The sequence below is a fragment of the Ovis canadensis genome, chromosome 11, assembly GCF_042477335.2.
Source record: "Ovis canadensis isolate MfBH-ARS-UI-01 breed Bighorn chromosome 11, ARS-UI_OviCan_v2, whole genome shotgun sequence".
NCBI classification, from domain to species: Eukaryota; Metazoa; Chordata; class Mammalia; order Artiodactyla; family Bovidae; genus Ovis; species Ovis canadensis.
In genome coordinates, this window is record NC_091255.1 from 20,994,536 (window position 1) to 21,009,148 (window position 14,613).

Genomic DNA, 14,613 nt, shown 5'->3' on the forward strand with positions numbered 1-14,613 from the left:
ATCGTATGTTTTTGTAGGCATTCTTTTAAAGAAAGTTTTGCCATTTTTTTTTAAACTTTCTGCCTGGAAATAGATTCTCAAAAGTTATATCTTAATGGGCATATAGAGGTTAATAGATGAGTAATACTGGGTGATAAATACTTTCTATAAGAGGTTTCTTTTTAGCTTTGTAACCTCACAGATGTAGTTCTTTGCCATATCAAAATTTTACTACACCAGTGTTCTTTGTGTGATTTTATTAGAGGTTGTCAGCCACTCATCTAATGATTCTTACTTCAGAAGATTTTATCTCTTGGCAGTGGCTTTTTAAAACTTAATATATTGGAGAAACCTTCTTTTCTAGACTTAAGGCTGATATTCTGTGTTAGTCTGAATATTTTTTCCCCAGCTTTTGAATGTTGTTTAACTGAGTAACCGGCTTTAATCAATTATTAATACCTTAATGTTGCAATTTAGTGCAATTACAGTAGAATACTCCAAGGAAGAAGTTAAATTTTCTTCCATTTTAAAAAAGTTGAAAAAATCAGAATATAATTGGCAAAAAAATTGATAGGAAAAATGCAGTGCATATTCTGACCTACTGTTTTTTGATTACATATGTTGGAAGATGGGTTATCCTTTATTTCCAAATTAATGTAGAAATTAGAAATTTGTTGGAAAAATTTAAAAAGATGAGTCAAAATTAGTATTTACTTTTTTCACCTTCCTTCTGCTGACATTTTGTACTTAGAATTCACATCTCAATTCTGATTGGCATATTAGACTTATTTCTGCAGCTTTCTGTCAGATTGCTTCTACCAGTGTTGATGGGATTATGGTAATCATAACTCTGGCCTTATCCATGGAGTATACTCAGCTCTACTACATTTAAAATAGGAAAAGGAAAAACAGTATTAACCAGAGATAATTTAGTATATGTTATTTATACACTTCATGGGTGTATGTATATATGTGTTTGATCCTAGAATGCAAATTCCAGCATTATGCTATATAATTTGTGGTGCATTATAGATATTTCTTTAAATGCTCAATAATACTGTTCATGTAGTACACTATAACTTAAATTATCAGAATTAGTGTTTTATTGTTTGTAATAAAGAAATTTATCACGAGTAGTTTCAAGCTTACTTCTTGTATAACTTAAAATATGGAGTGGGCCTCTTTTCTTTTGTGAATTGTCATATTCCTTTCTAAATATGGATTAACTTCCAGTACTTTCTCTTTTGTGCTTCCAGTGTTGTGACAGTACCTCTGAGGTTTCCTTAAAGTTGGGTTTTTTTGCACCTGTGCTGCTTCCTCTGGGACAACATCATCATTTTCAACACAACCACTATCCTTATTTGCCTTTCACTAAGTTCCTCTAAATGCATGTTTACAGTGGCACCTCACTCCAGTACTCTTGCCTGGAAGGTCCCATGGATGGAGGAGCCTGGTGGCCCACAGTCCATGGGGTCACTAAGAGTCGGACACGACTGAGCGACTTCACTTTCACTTTTCACTTTCATGCACTGGAGAAGGAAATGGCAACCCACTCCAGTGTTCTTGCCTGGAGAATCCCAGGGATGGGGGAGCCTGGTAGGTTGCCGTCTATGGGTTGCACAGGGTTGGACATGACTGAAACGAATGTAGTAGCAGCAGCAGTCACTTAAAAGATAGTAATATCAGTATTTCCATGGTCAACTGTTTCTTCTAAATCTCCATTTATGTTCAGTTTGAATTTAGCATTATTTCTTCATTTGTTTGCTACATTTTTTATCTTTGTTGATGAGTTCCCTCTTTTGATTATCCATTTTCATAAAATATCATGGATTTATTATGCAAGTACCTTTGCTCTCCATGTGAGAACTACATAACAGATGCTAAGTGACCAATTATAGACAGACTTCTAGAGAAGTGACATGATTTATCGCTGATGATGATGTGCCTGTTTGCATAGAGATTTATGCACTGAAGAGATAGCAGTGAAGTTTGGACTTTATGCTGTTATTTACAGTTAATATGAATAGGATAACTGAAACTTAAGCTATGTTTTGGGGGGACTTGGGTTATTCAGCTAAACTGCAGTGACTGAAATTCTGCGTTGTGTGGTAACCATGCAAAGCAAGGACTGCCTTTGTATTAAGAAGAATAACTTTAGTTTCTCTACAGTTCATTAAATAAGTGCTTTGGTGAGGATTTGATTTCTCAAGAAGGGAATAAATGTGTCTATGGTTTGTAGAATAAAAGGGACATGTGTACTCAGGCACTCAGTTGTGTCCGACTCTTTGCGACCCCATGGTCCTGCCAGGCTCCTCTGTCATTGGGATTCTCCCTGCAAAAATAATGGAGTGGGTTGTCACTTCCTTCTGCAGCTGATTTTCCTGACCCAGGGATCGAAGCCGGGTGTCTGCATTGCAGGTGGATTCTTTACCTACTGAGCCACTAGGGAAGCCAAAGGATATGAGGCTTACCTATATAACCTTAGTTTTTTCTTACACTTAAAAATTCTACGAGCTTACTGCTTTTAACATAGACAGTGTATGATGTGCTTACATTCTGTGGGTAGATTTTAGATGCTTTTTGTTTCTTACCTACCTTGTGAAATTGATTAACAAAGATAGTGTTATTTCCCTCCCCAAATTTAGTAATGATTATTTGTTTTAAATTGTTTATAATTAAAATAATTATGAACAGTTTGTGTCCACCAGTAGATTAGTAAAGTGGATTATATTCACACAATGAATATCATACGCTCATTAAAACTGATACTGTAGAAGAATATTTAATAACATGGAATGCTGTTCAAAATATGATTCAGTGAGGAAAGCAGTATAATGTGTGATCTCAGTTTTGTAAAAATGGTATACACGTAAAGGAAAACAAATTTGAAGAATGTATTGCAAAATATTAACAGATTATCACAGTGTTGTGAAGTTGATGGTGTTTTTCTTGTCTCCTTGTGTGTGTGTTTTTCAAAAAAGCTTAAGTTGTATTTTCTTATTACCAAAAAAAGAGGCAGTATCACGTTTTATGCCACTTCATGAATGACGTGTGCTTCTTTCATATTTAGTTGTAATAAGGAGTTCCACGTCTTTTGATATTCCAGTGGAATTAAAGTCCCATTGAAATTTTAAATGTTTATTTGTTTTTGGCTGTGTTGGGCCTTAGTTGAGGCGTGTGGGATCTGCGTGGTCGCGTGCAGGCTTCTGTCCAATTGTGGCGTGTGGGCACCAGAGCATAAGTGCTCTGTAGTTGCAGCACGTCGGCTCCCTTGTTGTGGCTCGTGGGCTCGGCTGCCCCAGTGCATGTGGGATCTTAGTTTCCCAACCAGAGATCAAACTTGCATCCCCTGAATTGGAAGGTGGATTCTCAGCCACTGGACCACCAGGGAAGTCCCCCATTATAAATTTCTGTGACTTTTTTTAAGATTAAATTTTCAGGTTAATGTATAAATACATTTTGTGTGCTTTCTGGCCATTATGAACATGGAGTTGTGTTTTATAAAGCTTTCAACAGCTTTTATTAATTTATTCCCTTTACTATTTAACAACTTTTCAAAGTTTTTTGTGCTGCAGAAAAATAGAGGCTGTTTGCTGGTATCACAATTAAAAGTGTATGTGTTGACAGAATATCAGGTTAAGAGCTCTAGGACTTACTGAAAAATATTCAGTTTTTTTCAATATAATTGAAGAAATTTTTCTAAAAAATGTAGTACATTTTCTTCAAAATTAAAGTTTGGAGAATGATTTGATAGCTGCCTCTTTCATTAGCTTATAAAGAATTGAAGATGTTTTGAGTTTATCATTAAAGTAATCTAGATAAGTTCCTATTAAACATTTGAATACTACTTTGTTAATCTGAGTTATATAGAGAAGTTAAAGGTAAATTATTTTTAAAGTGTTCAAGTAGAAAAAATAAAGTTGAATAGTAAGAAATTACATTTCTTTCACAAATCTCTTCTGTGTGTAACTTGTAAGTTCCTCTCGTCTTTCCCCCCTTTTAAAACCTTCATAGTGTGTTAGATTTGACAAAGGCACTTAGATTTCTTATTGAAATAAACAATTGGATGATTAATTCTTTTACTAAATGCCTTTGTACTGTTCTAGGCTCTGTTGGGAGTGCTAGTTGTACCAAGATAAGACATGATATGACCTTCAGGGCTTTATGATTCATGTAAGATAAAACAGAGTCATGAAGAGAGTTTGGGGATGAAAGGAAAGAGGACTGAAAGATGATGAAGTGATCAGGTGGCATTTGTAAAAAGTAGCGTGGTATCTATTGAGAAGGAGGGAGCATTGTAAAGAAAGGCAAACAGGGATGTCATCTAACAACCAATAGCACTTTTGTCAAATGTGTTTATAAATTAAAAAGCAATACAATAGCATTACTGAAACCTGGAAAAGAGAGAATTTCACTGATGATCCTGTCGCCTGGCAAAGCCAGTCATTTGCTTTTACTTTTTTTTTTTTTCGATAAATGTATTGTAGTATTTTAGCCATAGCTTAAAGCTTAACATTCAGGAAACTAAGATCATGGCATCTGGTCCTATGACTTCATGGCAAATAGATGGGGAAACAGTGGAAACAGTGTCAAACTTTATGTTTTTGGGCTCCAAAATCACTGCAGATGGTGATCGCAGTGATCGCCATGAAATTAAAAGACGCTTACTCCTTGGAAGAAAAGTTATGACCAACCTAGACAGCGTATTCAAAAGCAGAGACATTACTTTGCCAACAAAGGTCCATCTAGTCAAGGCTATGGTTTTTCCAGTGGTCATGTATGGATGTGAGAGTTGGACTGTGAAGAAAGCTGAGCGCTGAAGAATTGATGCTTTTGAACTGTGGTGTTGGAGAAGACTCTTGAGAGTCCCTTGGACTGCAAGGAGATCCAACCAGTCCATCCTAAAGGAAATCAGTCCTGGGTGTTCTTTGGAAGGAATGATGCTAAAGCTGAAACTCCCAATTCTTTGGCCACCTCATGCGAAGAGTTGACTCATTGGAAAAGACTAATGCTGGGAGGGATTGGGGGCAGGAGGAGAAGGGGACGACAGAGGATGAGATGGGTGGATGGCATCACCGACTCGATGGACGTGAGTTTAAGTGAACTCCGGAGTTGGTGATGGACAGGGAGGCCTGGGGTGCTGCGATTCATGGGGTCGCAGAGTCGGACACGACTGAGCCACTGAACTGAACCATAACACGTACAGTTTTACATTGTCTAGCGTTTTATGAAATGTCTATTTTTATTAGTAACATACCTGCATATAGCTCAAAGGGGTAAATAGTTTAAGATTTGTTGAACATTAAGCAATTGCCTTATCTTCATATTTTTTCCTTCTCACAAGAGACTATATTCTAGGCATTATCTGACTTCCCAACTTCTTAGCATGTGAATTTAGCTTTCTTCTCCTCTCTCCCCCTTAACCACTTCCCCATTCACCTCTCCCTATTACTTCATCCTTCCACTACAGTAATATAGTAATTTTGATTAGATAGATATTCAGTGTGTACCTTAGGACCATGTACATAAAATTCACAGCCAGTGTTATATAGTGAGCTATGATTTTTCTATCGCAATTTTTTTCCCCCTTAGTGCTAATAAGGGTGGTTTTATTTGTGTTTGTTTAGTGTTCCTAAGTAAGAATCACTAATTCAACCGTATATTCACCTCTCAAGATTATCAGATGTTATCGGTTTCTTCTAATGTTTTCCTGTCGCCTTTGAACTGACCTCAAACTAGACTGGTTACTCTTTGAACCTAGTCCATAGTTAGGATCCTGGGAATTACTTCTACCCTTATCCTGGGGCTTCTCCTGTACTAGATCTTTGTTACTTCTATTCCATATCTTCTGCTTTCTAGATTTTTCCTTGTTTTGATTTCCTTGAGGAACTTTTTGAGCTTGAGTTTATCTAAGGTAAATTATTAAAATTTTTAAGTCTGAAAATATATATTTTTTAACAGTAAGACTTTATTTTCATAGCTGGCATTACAAATAGCATATTGATAAAAAAGACGCTGTACTCCACAAATTCCTGTTACTGTGACCACATCATTTAAGCTGTGTGGACTCCTCTACTTCATACTTTTTATTTTATTCAGCAGCTGTGGATATATGTAAGTCTGAAAGCATCTTGATTCTGTCCTCATACTTAAATGAAAGTTTGTCTGAGTTAGAATTCTAAGTTAGAAATCAGTTTTCTTCAGAATTTTGAAAAAGTGTTGCTTCATTTTTACCCTGGCTTTCCATTTGCTGTTGAGATATCCAGTGCCATTCTAATTCTCGAACCTTTATATTTGTTTCTGTTTCTGGACAGTTACAGGATTTTTATCTAAAATATTCTGAGATTTCACAGTGATGTCTTTTAGTATGGCTCTGTTTTCACCTATTTACCACTAAAACTGGAATCTTTTAATCTGAACAGGAAATGAAAAAAAATTATCTCATAGATGATTTCCTCTCTTATATTTTCTTTCTTCTTGCAGCTCTTATTTGGATATTGAATCTCCTGGACTAATCCTCTAATTTTCTTAGCTTTTTCCATCTTTGTCTTTTTACCACTTTGGGGAAGATTTCTTTAAATTTACCTTACAGGTTTTCAATTGATCTTTGTTTTTCTGCTCTCATTTTTTTTAATTTTTAAGAGTGCAATTTTTTCTTACTGAAAATTTTCATGTGGTAAATTTACATGTGGTGAAATGCACAGATCTTAAGTGTACACTCATTGAGTTAAAAAACATGCATTCATGTAACCTACACTACTTTCAAAATAGATCTTAAATGTTTAGTTCAGTGAATTCTGACAAATGTTTTACTATTATGTTATTACCCAGTTCAAGATATAGAATATTTCCATCACCCCAGAAAGAAAGCATGAAAACAAGGGTATTAACTAAATACATGAATGGGAACGTAGAGACATCTCTCCTCTTCTTCCTCTGAGCTTCCAGAGTCTAATAGTCACAAATTTACCCTCTAGACAAAAGACTGGAGGGGACTTTTCATGCTTCTTTCCAATCAGTTATTCCCATCCACCAGCTGCTGGTGCTGCTGCTAAGTCGCTTCAGTCATGTCCGACTCTGGGTGACCCCATGGACAGCAGCCCACCAAGCTCCTCTGTCCATGGGTTTCTCTAGGCAAGAATACTGGAGTGAGTTGCCATTTCCTTCTCCCCACCCACCAGAGGCATCCACTTTTCTGATTTCTGTCACTATATATTAGTTTTGTTCATTTTTACACTTAATATAAGTGGAATCATACAGTGTGTATCCTTTTGTGTCTGGCTTTTTTTGCTCAAAAAATGTCTGAGAGATGTGATATTCATCCATGTTGTTGCTGAGTAGTATTCTCCTATGTGAATTTAGTATTATTCAGTAGGACATTTGGGTTTCCTCATTTTGGCTATTATGAATAAAACTGCTATAAACATTTTTGTACAAGTCTTTCTGAACATATGCTTTCATATATACCTAGGAGTGGCGTGGAATGGTTGGGACATAGACTCGGTATATGTTTACCTTTACTAGTGAAGTCGCTCAGTCGTGTCCGACTCTTTGCGACCCCATGGACTGTAAGCCTACCAGGCTCCTCTGTCCATGAGATTTTCCAGGCAATAGTCCTGGAGTGGATTGCCATTTCCTTCTCCAGGGGATCTTCCCAACCCAGGGATCAAACCTGGGTCTCCCGCATTGTAGACAGACGCTTTACCGCCTGAGCCACCAGGGAAGTCAAGAAACCATCAAATAGCTTTTCAAAGTGGTTGTATAATTTTTTCACTTTCACCAGTTTCAGTTGCTGTGCTTCCTTACCAATGCTTGGTATTGTGAGACTTTTTAATTTCAAACATTCAGATTAGTGGGAAGTAGTATCTCAGTGTGGTTTTAATTTGCATTTCCTTAAAGACTAATAATGTTAAATACTTTTACTTGTGTGTGTTGGCTATTTGTCCTTAAGAGCCCTTTTTTGTTCTGTGAATTTTGTTTAATAGTGTGGTATTTTTTTCTTCATCTTTTTCGTATTTTATTTTTGAGGATATTAATGATATGTTTTTATTAACAGGTTTTTTCCCCTCACTCTATAGACTGTTTCCTTAATTTTTTTCCTGGTTTTTTTTTTTTTTTTTGGCTTCTTTCATATTTGAGGCATTTTGCAGATACCTAATCATCTTGTTTCTCTGCTTATAATGCTAATTAGAAGTTCTGTATTAGGCTTGTTGCTGAGCATTTTTAATGTGAAACCACCCCACCCCCAACTCAGTATATTTAGGTCTTTTCTCAGAGAAAAGTCCCCTCCAGTCTTTTGTCTGGAGGGTAAATCTGTGACTGTTAGGCTCTGGAAGCTCAGAGGAGGAAGAGGAGAGATGTCTCTATGTTCCATTCGTGTATTTAATTAATACTCTTGTTTTTAGAGTGGCTTACCTAACCTCATTTATGTCTGATGTCCAGAGAAACGTTTCCTGTCTTCTAGACAATCAACTTTTAGTCTTTTGCCACCGCTGGGGAGTCTTAGTGGCCAGGCTGTGTGAAATGGAGTTGGAGATCTCTGGAGTATCACAGTTTCTTAAATAGCTTTGAGCCAATAGCACAACTGCGTTCTTTATTCTCATCCTTCTACGCCTTCTAGAGGTATCCTGGTCCCACTCATTCTGAGCCTTTATAGGATTCTGTCATGTAAAAAGCTCACCTCCTATTATCAGCTTAGGGATTCAGCTTTATTACATCTACTAAGTCCTAATATTTTATATGTGTCCATCCTTTATAACTTCCAAAATTTTCTTAGCTTCATTTCCTATGCTGAGTTTTTTGGGGGGGGGGTGCGGTTTATGGATTTAAAGAAGAAAACAGTCCCTTTACTGAGTTTCAGTGTACTCTTACACAGGGGGTGAAATTAAATATTTCAATCTAGTGTTCTTTTATTTAAACTTTTTTTTGGTCATATAGTGTATCGTATGTTAGTTTTTCAAATTGTTAACATTTTCATATTTGTAATTATTCTTGGTTGCTTTATATTTGCATTGCCTAAATTGCCTATAATTTACTGTTGCCTTAGTATTAGATATTTAAATTTATTCCAGTTTTTCATTTATTACATTATGGTGAAATGAACGTCTTCATTCATTGAAGATTCTCCCAAATTTAGGATTATTTCCTTAGGAAAGAATTCAAGAAATAACATCTTTTGTCTGAATCATTTTCTTTCTTAAAACGTTAATTTTATTGGAGTATAGTTGATTTACAACTATACTAAGTATAGTATAGTTGTTAATTTCTGCTGTATAGAAAAGTGATTCAATTATATCAATACATGTGTATATTCTTTTTCATGTTCTTTTTAATTATGTTTGTTATAGGATATTGAATATTGTTTCCTGTGGTATATATATAATAGGACCTTGTTTTGATATCATTTTCTGAAAGTGATATAAGTGTTGATTTTACTAAAGATTTTTTCAGAATTTGGTATTATAATTTGTGAAAAAATTATTTGCTAATTGAATAGTCTAAAATGGCATTTTATTTTGTATTTTTTGATTTAGTTGTCAAACTGGAAGCTTTCCTGTCATTTTTGGTAGCTGTATTTACTCATTGTGTTTTTGTCATTTTTCTTACCAACATTTTAAGTTTAAAGAAAATCACCTTGTAGAATCTCTTTATAATAAAGGCTTTAAATGTAAATTGTCTGACAGATTTGCTATGTTTTCTCCAGTTGGTTTACCATTTTATTGATTTCTTTTTGCTATTTTTTAATATGCATAAGTTTAAAATTTGTATATAGTTAAACCTATGAACTGTATTTTGTACACTTAGGAAGTCTCACATTTTTACTCTTAATAGATGTCAAAAAAATTTGAATTTATGACTTTATATTTTTAGTATTGAGCCTTAAAAAATTTACCTGAAATTTATTTTAGAGTGAAAGTTAGTATCTGAATTTATGTTTTGTTTTTTTTTTTTAACTGCTAAGCAACTAATCCAATATGAGCCAGGGAAACATTTTCTAAAAAGTCTTTAAAAAGAATTTGAGTACGTGTGGTAACTCCTATTTTGCCTCATAAATTTCGTTCTGATTATTCCTCCATGTAGTCTTGCCACAGAACTTGTGTATTTTCTCAGAGAAACTTGAATTGCATCATATGTAATCTAGACTTCCTTATTTTAAATTATTTTGTTCTGCTTTGGTTGTTTGGGAAGTGTTTGTACACTTTTGGTTTTGTGTAATAACTTCAGAATGTTGCCATCTTGAGGTTGTTTATAAAGCCATGTATGGTTATCAGGAAATTGCTGACAGTTATGAAGTGCTTATTGTGTGCAATAGAGAAAAGAAACTCCTAGGCTTGTTTTATGTTTATTTTTTGATGGCCAGATTCAATTCTTGGTTTTAATAGTTTGTTTTGTTTTATTTTTGTTTCTTTAGCTAGGACCTTTGTTTAAAATATATTTTCCTGATGGCCTTTATCCCCCCTACTTATAATGGCCATATAAGTGGTAGCCTGTTTCTTTTGAACCAGGGCCTTTTGGTGAAAAGATTTTCTTCTAGTAGTAAAGCTCCTTTAGGTCTTTATGTCAGGATTTCTTATTAACAATAGAACCTCTCTTTCCCTTGATTGCTAGAAGGAAAAACATAAAAACCCCACTTCATATTGAAATGAAATTTAGTGTTTATATAATTCTGTCAAGTTTAAAAAATTTCTACATTAAAATGAACAGCAAGCAGAACTCTATCCAGTAGTGTTGTGCAGTGTGAAATGCTTCATTATCTCTAAATACTATATTTTTCTTGCAGCAGAAAGGATGAAATTATGTTTATGAAACAAGGTGAACTTGGTTATATGAAATTTTTATTTACTGTCAACCTTGCATTTTCTTTTTATTTGTTTATTGCCTATTAGCTTAATGGTTCTCTGAGATATATGGGTTTCTTTTATTTTTATTTAAAATTACAAAAAAATTTTTTGGCTGTGTGGGGTCTTGGTTGCTCTGCAAGCTTTTCTCTAGTTTGGGCAAGGTGAGGGGCAGGGCACCTCTCTAGTTGCAATGCACAAGGTTCTCATTGCGCTGGCTTCTCTTTTGGAGCAGCAGTTCTAGGGTGCAAAGGCTTCCATAGTTGCTACTCCTGGACTCCAGAGCACAGGCTCAAGAATTGTGACGCATGGGCTTAGTTGCTCTGCATGTGGGATCTTCCCGGATCTGGGATTGAACCCATGTATCCTGCATGGCAGACAGATTCTTTACCACTGAGCCACCAGGGAAGCCTATGGATTTCTTTTAAAACGTGGGTTTAAGATGCTTATCCACTTTAATAATAGCAACATGTTTCTGTTTCTGGGAGAAAAACACCAGCACAACAATTTTCAAAAATAGAGTCAAATTAGAATATTTTTAGAATTATAAAAATAAAGAATCAATAGCAGGCTCTTACCAAATCTCAGTTGTATTTATTATTCCTAAAAATGCAGTGAAATATTCATTTCAGTTAAAAAAAAAAACTATTACTATTAAAAATATGATCAAATTTCTTCAAAAGGCAGAAGTCTTTTTGGTACTGCTGTTCTAATTTTTCCTCTTATATATTTATTCCATGGCATTATTTTGGGTATTTTAATAAATATATATATACTTTTATTTGTAAAAAATGCCTCTCTGAATGTAATTACTTTGTTTCCTGATGACTTAATAACCACTGCCATGAGGTCACAGTGTAGAGTTATGATAAAAGTAATAAAATTTTTGTACATAAATAGGACAGAAATTCCTTGGGGAAATATTGAGTGAATGATTACAGGAAAGATAATTCTTTAGTTACAGATTAATTGTCTTGAAAGTTAAATTCAACTTTAAAATAGTCATTTTTAAAGAAAAAATCACTTATGAAACTAAATTAACTGAATAATTAGAGCTTGGTTGACAAGGAAAGCTGGAGAGCAATACGTATTTTCTTCATTAAACAAAATTAACTTTCACTTGTTGAATTAACTTCCTTTTCATTTTTGTTCAGACCATAAGTTGGTAATGCTGTTGTTGGTAACTCTACCTGAGTATTTAGTAGAATAGTAATGGCTTTTCCTTCCAGGGCTTGTTGATAACCATTGCTATTAGAAAATCTGAGATAAGAGAACTGGTAAGGGACAATATCTAAAATACTGAAGAAAATTAAGTGTCTATGGTATATTAACCCTTCCTATAAAAATTTGAAGCTGTTAGATTTATTAAAATTTTAATTAAAAATTTTCAGATTAAAGCATTTGTTATTACCAGGTTGATGTGTACCTTCTTATCATAAATTATGAGTAAAGACTATTGAGAAAATATAAAGCAGAAACTCAGTTTGACAATGTAAATATGTGAATTTCTTTAAAGAATTCAAGATTGTCCCATTTAAATAATTTTTTTCAAAATTGCTTTTGGTATTTGAAGGAATAACATATGAAAGTTTGTCAGTTGTTATGTGTTCTTATCATTAGTGGTACTGAATATGACATTTTTTCCTGTCTTTTATTAGGTGTAGTAGTTGCCAAGGCATTGATTTATTTTCAACACTGTTTCTTCCTAAATGACAGCAATGTTGAGAATAGAGGCACTGTATGTGTTCTTTTCCACTAGTTTTCCAGGATAGTTAAAAAATTAGTTGTTTCCACTCTGTATGGAAATTATAAGAACAATTCCAAATTTCATTAATTTGTTTTCTTCTAATACATTTCTTTTATTTCCAAAGTTCATTAACTTATTCTCTTCTAAAGTGGTTTTCTTTGTCATGCCTGTCATCAAGGATCTGAAACATAAAGATAGGTGAATTCTTATAGAATTGTGGGGAATTTTTCATGGCTTCTTAATTGAAAAGTACAAAAAAACTTTAAAATTGAATATTATGGATTTAATTAGTACTGGTAGTAGAATATAGAATGTCAGGCTTTTAATTCTATAATTAATTGCTAAAGATGTACCCCTGTGTTGTTATTTGTGACTTTCTTTACCAATGAGAGTCTAAAATATAAAATTTGACTTACTTGGAAGATGATGTCATTGGAGAACTGAGCTTTCATTTCGTTGCAGACATCTCAGTGAATAGTAAAATTTCTAAAAAGGGGAGATTTAGGATATACAGTAAGTCCCCTACGTGTGACTCTCCAAGTTGTGAACTTTCAAAGATGCGAATGTGCATCTGCATATCCAGTCACATTAGTTAGTTCACGTGCCTGGGACACATCGTCAAGTGTGTGCTTCCTCTAGAAGTACTTGTGCTTTTACGTAGTTTACAGTACTGTATAGCCTACAGGAGTACAGTATCTTTTTTTCAAACCCAGATATCTAGAAGCAAGCATAAAAGCAGCAGTGAGGTAGCTGGTACCGCTAAGAAACGCCGGGTGATGTAATGATGAAAGCAAAAATGAAAATGATGGAGAGAGTGGAGTGAGGCGAAAAGATGGAATTGGAGGCCGAGAGAAAGGGCAAAGAGAGACAAGAAGAAATAACTGAAGAACCAAAGGTGTTCACAATGCAGGAGATGCCAAGGGGATTTTCTTTATTTGAGGAGGCACTTTTGGAGGCACAGGACCTGAACATAGGACAGTATATAAAGATTGCAGCAGCCATTCCGAATGCAATCCCTTGCTACCGTGTCATCTAGATGAGAAAAGAGCTACTACCCAGGTATCACTGGATCATCTTTTCAAGATTGTTTTCAAGGGTCAGTAGAATTGAAATCAGCACGGATCCAGAACCTGTGCCATTAACTTCAGGTGTGAGTGAAATCGCAGCTTGCCATCTGTCTCCTATTACTGATGATCCTTCAGCTGTGCCATCTCTGATCTCCCCTCCCTCCTCCAGTTCACTGGATGCCAGCCCCTGTATGCCAGCTGTTGTACTTCCTACTGTACTTTTCAAGGTACTGTACTGTGAAATTAAAAATATTTTCTTTAATTTTTGTGTTTGTTTTGTTAATGTACTATTTGTGTGGAATGGGGCTATTGTTGGGGCTTCCCAGGTCGCGCAGTGGTAAAGAGTCTGCCTGCCAGCGCAGGAGATGCAAGAGACAGTTTCGATCCCTGGGTGGGGAAAATCCCCTGGAGGAGGAAATGACAACCCACTCCAGTATTCCTGCCTGGAAAATTCCATGGACAGAGCATCCTGGTGGGCTATGGCCCAGGGTCTTGGCAAAGGGTCGGGCGTGACTGAGTGCATGCACAGACACATAGGTACAGTACTGCACTATAATACATAATTGTGTTAGTTGAGTTACTAACTTTGTCAGATTTATAACCAAATTGGACTTGGAGATGTGTAGTCAGAACAAAACTTGTTTGTATGTAGGGAACTTACTGTATTATGTTATAAAAAAACTTTTCTTAAAGGGAAGGAGAATGAAAGTAGTAAATGATTTTAATTTTAAATTCATGGATATTAAATGTGACTGGCTTAGCAGGTTTTAGGGGATGGTGATGAAAGAAACATCATTGGTTCCCTTCAGTTGAGTTCAGTCACTCAATCGTGTCCGACTCTTTGCAACCTCATGAATTGCAGCATGCCAGGCCTCCCTGTCCATTACCAACTCCCAGAGTTCACCCAGACTCCTGTCCGTCGAGTCAGTGATGCCATCCAGCCATCTCATCGATTTTTGCCCCCTTCTCCTCCTGGCCCCAA

General features: G+C 35.3%; 1 protein-coding gene across 2 annotated transcripts in view; it reads left to right on the forward strand.

The window, feature by feature from the left end:
• USP32 (ubiquitin specific peptidase 32) overlaps positions 1–14,613 on the forward strand; it is a 198,125-nt gene that overhangs the window by 17,438 nt on the left and 166,074 nt on the right. The window contains exon 1 of one of the 2 annotated variants that reach the window (XM_069602727.1): positions 11,883–13,858. The exons of the other annotated variant lie outside the window; for it this stretch is intronic. The gene's annotated coding sequence lies outside the window, so the exon portion shown is untranslated. Of the gene's footprint in view, positions 1–11,882; positions 13,859–14,613 lie in introns of those variants that run through there. 2 annotated transcript variants of the gene reach the window in all.